This window comes from Heterocephalus glaber, unplaced genomic scaffold, assembly GCF_053883595.1.
Source record: "Heterocephalus glaber isolate CG9 unplaced genomic scaffold, H.glaber_assembly_v1.0 deba00001068, whole genome shotgun sequence".
In the NCBI taxonomy this organism is placed as follows: domain Eukaryota; kingdom Metazoa; phylum Chordata; class Mammalia; order Rodentia; family Bathyergidae; genus Heterocephalus; species Heterocephalus glaber.
The window spans coordinates 676,452-689,760 of record NW_028258188.1 but is presented as its reverse complement, the minus strand read 5'-3'; the positions used below and the strand labels follow the sequence as shown (position 1 = coordinate 689,760).

The 13,309-nt window shown below is 35.8% G+C and overlaps 1 pseudogene; it reads right to left on the bottom strand.

Moving 5' to 3' along the window:
- Positions 1-9,686: 9,686 nt before the first annotated feature.
- Positions 9,687-11,655, bottom strand: LOC101710228 (polypeptide N-acetylgalactosaminyltransferase 1 pseudogene; annotated as a pseudogene).
- Positions 11,656-13,309: the final 1,654 nt, after the last annotated feature.

Genomic DNA, 13,309 nt, shown 5'->3' with positions numbered 1-13,309 from the left:
AAAAAATCAGACACACAAGCTTAAATGCCATATGGTTTCTTTCATTGAGAAATCTAAATTTAAAGAGCAAAATAAAAGAGATAAAGGAAACAGGGAGATAGGTGTAGTGCAAATGGGTAGCGAGGAAGTGCGGGAGGGGAAGGGAACATAAAATAGAATTAAGACATGTTGTTTACATGTACAAACACCCACAATGAAAGTAGTCATGTATTGTAAACATGTACTAATAAATAAAAAAGAAAATGATAAAATAGATGACAGAATAACATAAATCAGAATTTTTAAAAACTCAGAAATGATTTGGTAGAGCTCAGGAAAATATTAAAAATAATTAGTTTCAGAGATGAAGACTAACAAGAAGAATCTCAAGAGTAAATAAATGCAGCCAATGGGATTATTAGAAGGCAAAAGAAGAAGAAGAAAAACTTTTTTAAAAATAATTTTTATTTTAATTTTATCCCATTCCCCTCTTCAAGCCCCCTTCCCCTCACTATGTACAAAAGCTTTGTTTCCTTTTTTTTCTAGTTTCACTTTTTTCTTGTCCCTTCCTTTCTCCCTCCCTCCTTCCTTGTTCCTCTTCCATTTGAACATTTTCTTCCCATTTCCCATTATCTATTATACATTTTAGTCCTTATTTCCACTTTCAGCTTCTCACACTAGAGAAGCAATGTGGTATTTAAACATGTGTGTCCAATTTATTTCACTTAAGAGGATGGTTTCAAGGTCCATCTATTTAGTCATAAATATCTGAAGCTAATCCTTCTTTTTGGCAGAGTAGTACTCCATTGTATATAAAAAAAAGCCCACATCTTCTTTATCCACTCGTCAGTTGACAGGCATTTGGGCTGTTTCAAAGATTTAGCTATTACAAACTGTGCTGCTACAAACATGGGTGTGCATATGTCACTGTGGTATAATGCTTTTAATTTTGGGGGGAAGATACCCAGCAGGGGAATAGCTGGGTCAAATGGAACTTCCAATCCTAGTTCTTTGAGGTTTCTCCATATTGATTTCCACAGTGGTTGCACCAGTCTACACTCCCACCACCAGTGGAACAGGGTTCCTCTTTCCCCACAGCCACGCCAGCTTTTGTTATTGGTCGATTTCTTGATAGCAGCCATTCTTTCTGGGGTGAGGTGGAATCTCAGCATTATTTTAGGTTGCAGTTCATGAATGACCAGTGATGTTGAACATTTTTTCATATGTTTATTTGCTATTTCTACTTCTTTGTCTGAAAAATGTCTGTTCATTTCAGATGCCCATTTTTGGATTGGGTCTTTAAATTCTGAGGGTCTGATTTTTTTGAGTTCTTTATATATCTAGATAATGGTCCTATGTCTGATGAAAAGCTGGTAAAAATTTTTTCCCATGCTGTGGGTTGTTTCTTCACTCTGTTGGTGGTTCTATTGCTATGCAAAAGCTTTTTAATAAGATGAGGTCCCAGTTGTTGATTCTTTGTAGTATTCCCTATGCAGTCTGGGTTTTGTTCATGAAGTCTTTGCCTACTCCTATGTCCTCAAGCATTCTACCTATTCTCTCTTCCAACAGATTTAGTGTTTCTGTTTTAATATTTAGATCTTTGAATCCATTTCAATTTTAGGTTAGTGCATGGTGAAAGATAAGGGTTTAGTTTCAATATTTGGCATGTGGAAAGCCAGTTTTCCAGCACCATTTATTAAAGAGGCTTTCTTCCAGTGAAGGTATTTGGCTCCTTGATCAAAGATAAGGTGGCTGAGTATGTTTGGAGTTGTTCCTGTATTTTCTAGTCTGTTCTGTTGATCCTCAGGACTATTCTTTTGCCAGTACCATGCTGTTTTTTTTTTTATCACAGTAGCTTTGTACTATAATTTAAAGTCAGGAATTATGATATCCCCTGCCTTGCTTTTGTTACCGAGAATTGCCTTTGCTATTCTAGGTGTTTTCTGGTTCCAAATGAATTTTAGGATTGTTTTTTCTAATTCTGTGAGATATGCCATTGGAAGAAAATATGGCCATTTTCACACTATTGGTTCTTCCTATCCAAGAACAAGGGATATCTTCTCATTTTCTGATATCCTCTTCAATCTCCTTTTACAGAGTAGTGTAATTTTTCAATGTAGAGTTCTTTTACTTCCTGCATTAGATTAATTCCTAGGTATTTCATTTTTGGGGATGCTATTATGAAAGAGATTGTTTCTTTAATTTGTCTTTCCATTAGTTTGTTATTCATGTACAGGAAGGCTATTGATTTTTAAATGTTGACTTTGTATCCAGTTATGCCACTAAATTTGGTTATCAAATCTAGAAGTCTTTTGGTGGAGATTTTGGGGTCTTCTGTGTAGAGTATCATGTTATCTGCAAATAATGATAATTTAACTTCTTCCTTTTCTATCTTTATTCTTTTTATTTCTTTCTCTTGTCTAACTGTTCTGGTTAATGTTTTCAGAACTGTATTGAACAAGAGTGGTGACAATGGACATCCTTTTGTTTTTCCTGATTTTAAAGTGAAAGCTTTCAGTTTTTGTCCATTTAGTATCATGTTGGCTGTTGGTTTGTTGTAGATGGCTTTTTCTGGATTGAGATAAAGACCACTTATACCAATTTTCTGTAGAGTTTTTATCATGAATGGGTGTTGGACCTTGTCAAGTGCTTTTTCTGCATCTGTTGAGAGGATCATATATTTTTTTCTCCTTGGCTCTGTTAATACATTTATTGATTTGCATACATTGAACCATCCCTGCATCTCTGGGATGAATCCAACTTGGTCATACACCTAAGAAGAAGGACAACTTTTAAAAAATAATTGAAGATAACAAAAGTGAGATACTGATTCAACATGAGTCAACATGATCTGCATGGAAACCCCAAGGGAATTTTTTGTGTAATTAGAAAAGCTAATACTAAAATTCATATGGAAACTCAAGGGATCCAGACTAATCAAGAAAAATCTTGTAAAAGAAGAAAGTTGGAAAATTGACACTTGCTAATTTCAAGAGTTAACTAAAAAGCTATAGTAATCAAAACAGTGTAATACTGGGATAAGAAGAGAAATGAATTAATGAAATATAATGAAGAGCCCAGATGTAAATTTTCACATATATAGTAGAATCTTTTTCAACAAGAATGCGCAGACTAGTTACTGGGAAAGGGATTTTTTTTCAATAAATAGTATTGGGGAAACAAGATTTCCACATTCAAAACAATAAAGTTGGATCCTTATGTTACATAATATACAAAAATCAAAGTGAATCAAGCAACTAAAGTTAAGAACTGTAACTATGAAACACCTAGAAGGAAACAGGAGGAAAGCTTAAAGACACCAGATTTGGAAATGATTTCTTGGCTATGACAGCAAAACCACAGGAAACAAAAGAAAAAGTAGAAAGTTTGACTTCATCAAAATTTTTGAAAACATTCTGTGTTTCAAAAGACACTATGTAGTAAGAGACATGACATCTCGAAGAACTGGAGAAAATATTTGTGAATCACATAATAGTAAGGAGTTAATAAAGTATATAAAGAATTTCTACAACTCAATCACTATAAAATAAATAACTCAAACAAAAAATCAGCAGACCTTAAATAATCTTTTCTCCAAATAAGATTGACAAATGTCAAATAAGCACATGAAAAGACATTCAGCATAACTTGTTATTAAGGAAATGCAAATCCAAATCATGATAAAAGACCACTTCACATTCATTAGAATGGCTATTGTAAAAAAATTAGAATATAACAAGTGTTGACCAGAATGTGGAGAACTTGGAAAATACATACATTGCTGGCAGTGACTGAAAATGGTACAGCCAAAAGAAAAACAATAAAATGACTGGTCAAAATGTTAAATGCAGAATTACCATATGATCCAAAAATTCTACTCTTAAACAACTATCTAAAAGATTTAAGAGTATTTTTTTTCAAGTACCAGGGATCAAACTCAGAACTTTGCACTTGTCAGGCAAGCACAGCACCACTGAGCTACATCCCCAGCCCTCTAAAAGAATTAAGAGATTCAGGGAGATACAAGTCAATAGATGAATACATAAACAAAATGTGATATGTACATATAATAAAATATTATTCAACCTTAAAAATGAGGAAAGTTATGACACATGCTGCAACATAGCTCTCTCTTGAAATTTCATGCTAAGTGAAATAAGCCTGTTACAAAAGGTCAAATACCATATCACTCCACTTATTGAGGTATCTACCTAGAGTAGCCAAAGTCATAGAGACCTGTCATAGAACTGTGGTTTCTAGGAGCGAGTGTGAGGGGAGAATGGGGAAATATTGTTTAGTGGGTACGGTGTTTCACTTTTCCAAGACAGTGGTTTCACAATATGTCTGTCATTAATGTCATAGAATTACACATTTAAAATGGTTAAGGTGATAAATTTTATGTTATGTCCATTTTACCACTATTTTTAAAAAGTTGAATTTCTATGTACTACCAATGAACAATTAATTGGAAATTGTTATTAATAGCATTAAAGCATGATTTTCTTCTGATACAATTAAGGTTTGTAAGGTTTTATGTTGAAAAATATAAAGTATTGATGACAGAAATTTAAAAAGTCCTGAATAGACAGCTATGCTATATTAACGAATTGGAACACTTAATACTGTAAAGATGTTAATTGTTCCTAAAATGATCTAAAGATTAAATACAATCCCAATCAAAATACCAGCAGGCATTTTTATAGAAATTGATAAGTTGATTTTACAACTTACATGGCAACACAAAGACCTACAATAGCCAAAATGATTCCAAAAAAGAATAAAGGATTTACACAGCTTGACTTTAAGACTTACTACAAAACTACAATGATCAATAAAATGAGCTATTAGCATAAGGAAAGATACATAGAATCAATGGAACAAATGGAACAAACAATGGAACAATCAATGGAACAAACATTTATGAGAAATTAATTTTTGACTAAAAAACTAAGGCAATTAAATGGGGGAAAGGATAGACTTTCAATACTAGTACTAAAAATATATGATACTTGTATGGGAAAAATAAGCCTTGTCTATCACATAGATATACATATACACACAGGTTATCTCAAGTTGCATCATAGACCTAAACATAAAAGATAAAACTATAAAATCCATAGAAGGAAGTTTAGGAAAAAGGCTCCTCTCTCTCTCTCTCTCTCTCTCTCTCTCTCTCTCTCTCTCTCTCTCTCTCATTTATTTGCTATCTTTTGGTAGGCAAAGATTTTTTAGATAAGACACAATAAACATGAACCACACCAGAAAAATATAATAAATTTGATTTCATTAAATGATTCTCACAACAAACTAAGTAGAATGGTTAAAATTTAAAAGATTGAAATTTTCCTCTACATGAACAACAGACTCACTGAGAGAGAAATAGGGCAAACAATTCCTTTCACAATAGCATCCAAAGAACTGAAATACCTAGGAATTAACCAAACAAAAGAAATCAAAGACCTCTTCTCTGAAAACTATAGCACTCTGAAAAGAGAGATTGAAGATGAGATCAGAAAATGGAAAGACAGGGCCAGGGATTTAGCTCAGTGGTTCTGGCGCCTGCCTTACAAGCGCAAGGTCCCAAGTTCAATCCCTGGTACCAAAAAAAAAAAAAAAAAGACATCCCCTGCTCCTGGGTAGGAAGGATCAACATAGTGAAAATGGCCATACTTCCAAAACTGCTATATAGATTCAATGCAATCCCAATTGAAATCCCAGTAGTATACATTACAGACCTTGAGAAAACAATCTAAAAATTCATTTGGAACAAGAAGAGACCCCAAATAGCAAAAGCAATTCTAGGCAACAGAGACATGGCAGGGGGTATCAAAATCCCCAATGAGAAATTATACTACAAAGCTACTGTGATAAAAACAGCAAGGTACTGGCAAAGAAACAGACCTGAGGGGGAATAAAAAAGAAACAGACCTGAGGACAAGTGGAACAGATTAGAAGATGCAGAAACAACGCCAGACACACTCAGCCATCTCATCTTCCACAAAGGAACCAAACACCCTCACTGGAGGAAAGTTAACCTCTTTAATAAGTGGTGCTGGAAAAATTGGGCTTCAATTTGCCAAAGATTAAAACTAGACCTATATCTCTTGCCATGCACTAAACTAAAATCAAAATGGATTAAAGATCTAAATATTAAAATAGAAACTCTGAACCAGTTGGAACAGAGGTTAGGTAGAACTCTTAAAGACATTGGTGTAGGAAAAGATTTTATGAAGAAAACCTCAGTTGTCCATAAACTAGCACAAACAATCAACAAGTGGGATCTTTTCTTATTAAAAGGCTTCTGCACAGCAAGAGAAACCACCAGCAGTGTGAGGAGACAACCCACAATGTGGGAAAAAATTTTCACCTACTATTCCTCAGACAAAGGTCTACTATCTAGAATCTATAAAGAACTTAAAAAATCAGACTTCCCAAATTTAAAGACTCAATCCAAAAATGGGCATCTGAAATGAACAGACATTTCTAAGACAAAGAAGTAGAAATGGCAAAAAACACATGAAAAAATGTTCAACATCACTGGTCAGTTGAGAGATGCAAATGAAAACACTGAGATTTCACCTCACCCCAGAAGGAATGGCTGCAATCAAGAAATCAACCAATAACAAATGCTAGTGAGGCTGTGGGGAAAGAGGAACTCTGCTCCACTGCTGGTGGGGGTGTAGACTGGTGCAACCACTGTGGAAATCAGTATGGAGATACCTCAAAGAACTAGGACTGGAAGTCCCATTTGACCCAGCTATTCCCCTGCTGGGTATCTTCCCCAAAGAATTAAAAAGAATCATACCACAGTGATATATGTGCACCCATGTTCATAGCAGCGCAGTTTGTATTAGCTAAAACTTGAAAGCAGCCCAATTGGACATCAACTAGAGACTGGATAAAGAAAATGTAGATTCTTTATAAAATGGAGTACTACTCAACCATAAAACATGAGAAATTAGAGACATTTATAGCTAAATGGATGCACATTGAGGCAATAGTCTTAAGTGAAATAAATAGGACACACATGTATAAATACTGAATAGTTTCTGTAGTGTGAGAAACTGAAAGTGTAAATAAGGACTAAAAGGTATAATAGGTAATGTAAAATAGGAAGAAAAGGGGCAAAGGAGAAGGGGAAATGGGAGGGGTAGGGGAAAGGAAAGAAGGGAATGGAATTAATATTTGAAAATGAAAAAAGGAAACAAAGTCTTTGTAAATAGGGAGGAATGGAGGGGTTGAAGAGAGGGCTGGGCAAGGGGGAAAATAAGAACCAAGAGAGATTATGTGAAGGTGCAAATTTCCAATGATGAATGTCATTATATTGTATACCTAAAATGTACCAATAAAATAAAATTTTAAAAAAATTAAAAGATTGAAAGTATCATATTTTAATGCAATTTATTGGAACAATTTAGATGTACATAAAGATCACATTCGTCATAGGGAATTTGTAGTTGTACATCATATAACTCAATTCCCCTTTTTTTTCCATTCCCCTCCCCACCCTTCAATCCCTCTGTCCCTCCTCATTTACAAACCTTTATTTCCACTGTATCCTTCTTTTCTCTTTTTTCTTTAACCCCCCCCACCCCAGTTCCTCTTTCCTTTCAAACAATATCTTCCTATTTCAAAATATCTATTATATATTTCGGTTCTTATTCACAGAAGAGCTTTAGTTTCTCACACCAGAGAGACAATGCAATATTTACACATGCATGTCTGGTTTACTTAAGAGTATGGTCTCAAGGTGCATCCATTTACCTAGAAATGTTTCCAGTTCATTCTTTATGGCTGAGAAGTACTCCATTGCATTTTTTTTTTTTTGGTACTGGGGATTGAACTCAGGACCTTGGGCTTGCAAGGCAGGTGCCAGAACCACTGAGCTAAATCCCCAGCCAAGCACTCTATTTTTTTTTTAAGGCACAACTATTCAGGAATATTTTATATTTTCAAAGTATTTAGGAATACTTTAATTAGAAAAATAAAGCAATGGGATTATCTATCAGGTTCTAAAAGTACCCATGAATTAAATCATCCCCCAAACAAAACAAAACCTTAAATCACATTGCTATTAAGCTTTCTTACAGTAAAGAATAAAACCAAACTATGCTGAAGTACAAAAACCTGAAATTCTGAGCATGAAAATAATTTATTGATTAGACATCTGATTTATTCAAGCAGTAGGCCTACTGAACACAGCTATGGAGTAGGAAAAAAAATTCCATCCAGCACCTGCGTCATTTCAAATTTCCTGGGGACAGTTTATGCATTCTGTATTATAGCCTCACCCTAAAACATCCACGTGTGCTTGATGTGCATTAACCTTTTAATAAAAGGACATGAGAATCTTTGTGTATACCCAAGTTGGCAAGTATCATTAGTGATATGACTTTCAGAAACATTCTTAGGCACAATAGCACTGCCTGCAGTGACAGTCTTTGATAATCAAAGAAAAGATGACCATTAAATATAATCTTACAAGCAGAAAGGAAAAATATATGCACTTTTGCCAAAAGATTGTTTTACATATTGGGGAGTGTCACAATGAGATTTTCCTTCTATAAGATTAAAAATTACCTTTAACTGACATCAACTTTTAATGGATACCTAAATATTAAAAATCAGACAAAAATAAAACCAATTTAACCAAAATGTAATTTAGGGAAGAAATGCAGGACTAGTCATATGAAAAAATAGCTGTACTTCTTTGGCTAACTCAGTAAAAAGTGCCAATTGAACATTTTCAGTCAAATTTTATTTTTAAAAAAGCAGATCAACATTACAATTCAAGAATCTAATCTAAATATGCACTTGACAATGAAGTACATCTGAGAATGGAGTGAAAAAGGTTTTCAAAAAAACCATCAAATATATTATCTCCAAATACCCAAATAATAAACGCTTCTATAAGCCTTTTGTTAAGTGGAATCATAAAGAACTAAAAATTTATTGCTAGGAAAACAAATCTGTAATACAGTAGTATGAATCTTGGGTATTAGCCATAATCTGTTGAATCAAGTTAAGAAGTTGATGTGGCAAGAAATTTGTGTGTGTGTGTGTGTGTATGCACGCGTGTGTGTATGAGACAAAGGGAGAGACAGACTGTAAGCCAGTTGACCCAAGAGCAACTGAAATATTTAACTTGTTCAGGTGAGACCAGGCACCATCATGTTACTTCTCCATTTTTAGAAGGCAATTAAAAATTACTATTCTAATAGCCCACAAACCAAATAAAAAATGTTGTAGAAATTAAAACTATGTTCAAAGAGCTTTTTTTCCCAGCTCATTTTCAGCACCCCAAGAAAAATAAAAGCATCCATGGCTATCACAGATGAAAACAAAATGAATGTCATTGGAATCAGTTATTTTTCCCCACTGAGGTATAAAATCTATATAGAAATTTGATACTATACTATAACAAATTGTACTTCTCATAGTTCTGTTGTAATTTTCTTTAAACTCTGTTTAATATTTTTTTAATTGTTTTAAAATGTTGTTTTCATGATTGTGAATCTGGTTCCAGTTCTTTTTCACCTATTTGTATATCAATAGTTAATATACTGGCTACCAGTTCTAATCAGGAAAAAAGTCTTGGAAATATATTCATTATGACAGCACACTCAGCAGAAATTACTGATGTGTAAGCAAACCATACAAGGTGCAGTTCTTCAAAAAGCACATTTTGTTGATTAAGTTTTGTGGTCTGAATATTCTTTCCCATGTCTCTTGAAGAAAGACTCTTTCCATCTTGTAAACATCAGTGTGCACAGTCTCACTACTATGCAGTTTCACGTCCTTGGACAGGAAGGCTGGTTCACAGCTAGTGAAAAGCTAGAGGAGTCTGAGTTTTAATGGCTGATAAACCTTACATCCTGCAGAGGAGGAAAGCACTTTTCCTTTTTTGCTACTTAAGAATGTGGCAGAAATATATGCTGAGGTAGCCCAGTCAATCCTTTTTTTTTTTTTTCTTTTTTTGAAAATTTGGTCTCAGAATATTTCTGAAAGGGTGACGTTTCGCAGAAGCCACTGCTGGGACCGGCTTCCGCTGCAGTCTCTAATGCTGAGCACCTGGCTATCCTCTTCTGTGGCTTTATCCAGGCACTGATTACTGTTCACATGGTGCAGGGTTAATTTCACTGGGTCATACTCCCAGAGTTGGTTGCCTTTTAGGTGGTGGCATTTGAGCATGGTAATGGGGCCATTAAGTTTGGAAACATCCAAGCAAAGGTCATTTGTTTTAATTTCTTTGTTGGCAGTATAAGAGAAAACCTGATTCCCTCCCATACCATGACAGTTAAAAATTCCAACTTTTTCATTCTCTTTTCTAGCCATGTTATCTAGACACTGATTTGTTTCCACATTTCGTATCTCTCCCGATGAGAAATAATGATGTGGAATTTGAGAATCAAGGTAGATATTCCCAAGGTACCAAGAGAAAGGTTTGCATTGTAGTTTGTGTCTCAGACCAAGTCTTGATGATATATCTCCATAATCTACCTTTGTAACACCAGGTTTTAATTATATAGAAGAAATCCTTGAATTCATCCATCCACACTTCTGCAAGTCGTCTGTTATTTTTATTGATGATCTGCCCCATGCCTCCTGGAAATGTGTAAGGTGTTGCTTTCTGAAACACATGTCCAACATGTGAGCATGTAACAATTTCCAAAGTTCCTCCACACTGCCAGATCCTAAAGGAAATTTCTAGATTTTCTCCTCCCCAAATATCCATTTCAGCATCATACATTCCAATTTCCTGAAAGGAATCTCTGTCTATTGAAAAAAGGCCTCCTGCCATTGTAGGTGTTCTGACAGGAAGAGTTCGATCACTTTTCCTTCTGGCCATTTCTCTTTGGGGAACAGGATACCAGCGAAAATTGAGTTTCCAATTAAATCCACCATATGTCATATCAGAGCCTGCCATATACTCAAAAGTATCATCACTGATCACATCAATGATAGGACATACCACTGTTCTCCTGTCCTGTTTGATCAGGGCTAAGAGAGGCTCCAGCCATCCCACTGTGCACTCACAATGAGCAACTAAGAAGGTGATCACTTGACCTTTGGAGACAGCAGCTCCTTTTAATCTAGCTCTGATCAATCCAGAACACTGTTCCATTCAAAGTACATGAATTGGCACTTTTAGTTTTTTCCTGTAACTCTCTAGAGGTCTTTTCAAAAAGTCTCTTTCACCGGCATCATCTACTAGAACAATTTCTTCTACCATGTGCCTTGGTAAGCGATTAATGACACTATGAACAGTTCGAAGAAGTGTGCTCCAAGCCTCATTGTGGAAAACAATCACGACACTTGTTGTTGGAAGATTATCTGGATACACCTTTGTATTACACCCTTCTAACCTAACATCGGGTAAACTTCTGTTGAGTGCAATCATCTCACTTGCCATTAAATTGAACTGATTGATTTTAAACATCTCTTTCATTTTCTCTTGATCCTCTTTAGGAATGACGACTGGTTTCCCCATTTCTCCAGGACCTTCATGAGGTTTTTGTACTGGCTTTAGAACATCCCCAGCAGGAAGTCCTCTCTCCTTTCTCTCATCACATTTATTGCATTCACTGAAGTAAAGCAGCAGGAACATATCCAAGAGCACCCAAATCAAGGAGGTGGCTAGGAGGTGGCTAATTTGCAATATGCAAATTTTCTCATGGCACTTTAAGTCAAATGCAAAATTTTAAAACACATATGTATATAAATATACAAAGATCATGAAAATTATCCCAATCCAGTTTCATCAGAAATCACGTTCATACCCCCAAACTGGTTTTTCAAATGAATACATATTCGCAATCCACATGCCCCACATCTCGCTGCGCGCGCGGCGGCAGCAGCGGCGGCGGCGGCGGGCGCTCCTCTGGGCCAGCCCGGGCGGTCGCCGCGCGGTCCCGCGGGCCGCAGCGCAGGCACTACTCTCTGGCCGCCGTCCGCCAGCACTCCATTTTATAAAAGAACCACATCTTCTGTATCCACTCACCCATCAATGGGCATTTGGGTTGTTTCCAAGATTTAGCTATTACAAACTGTGCTGCTATAAACGTGTGTGCATATATCGCTGTAGTATGATGCTTTCAACCCCTTTGAGAAGATACCCAGAGGGGCAATAGCTGGTTCAAATGGGACCTCAACCCTAGTTTTTTGAGGAATATGCACACTGATTTCCACAGTGGTTGCACCAGTCTACACTCCCAGCAATAGTGGAGAAGGGTTCCTTTTTCCCCCGCAGCCCTTCCAGAACTTGTCATTGGTTGATTTCTTGATAATATACAACCTTTCTGGAATGAGATGGAATCTCAGTGTTATTTTAATTGCATTTCTCAAATATCCAGTGATGTTGAACATTTTTTCATGTATTTATTTGCTATTTGTACTTCTTCATCTGAGAAATGTGTATTAATCTCAGATGCCCAGTTTTGGATTTGGTCTTTAAACTTGAGGGGTATGATATTTTTCAATTCTTTATATGTTCCAGATATTAGTACTTTATTTGAGGGTTCTTTTCACTCTATTGGTCATTTCTTTTGCTGTGCAAAAACTTTTTAATAGGATGAGATCCCAGTTGTTGATTCTTTGTAGTATTTCCCATGCGATCGGATTTGTTCAGGAAGTTTCTGCCTACAAACCTTTTCAAGAGTTCCACCTATTCTCTCTTCCAGCAGATTCAGTGTTTCTGTTTTAATATTTAGATCTTTAATTCATTTTGATTTTAAGTTAGTGTATGGTGAGAGACATGGGTCTAGTTTCAGTCTTTGGCATGTGGAAAGCCTGTTTTTCCAGCACCATGTATGAAAGAGGCTGTCTTCTAGTGAAGGTGTTTGGCCCCTTTGTCAAAGATAAGATGGCTGAGTGTGTTTGGGGTTGTTTCTTAGTCTTGTAATCTGTTCCGTTGATTCTCAGGTCTGGTTTGTGGGGGGGGTTGTTTTGTTTTGGTTTGGTTTTTTTTGCAGTACCATGCTGTTGTGTTTTTTTTTTTTAATCACAGTATCTTTGTAGTATAATTTCAAGTCAGGGATTGTGATGCTCCCTGCCTTGCCTTTGTTGTCCAGAATTGCCTTTGCTATTCTAGGTCTCTTTTGGTTCCATATGAATTTTAGGAATGTTTTCTCTAGTTCTGTGGGGTATGCTAATGGTAATTTGATTGGTTTTGGAGTATGGCCATATTAACTATGTTGGTTCTTTCTACTCAAGAGCAGGGGATATCTCTCTATCTTCTGATGTTTTCTTCAATCTCCTTTTTCAGAGCACTGTAATTTTCTATGTATAGGTCCTTTATTTCTTTTGCTAGATTGATTCCTCAGTATTTCTC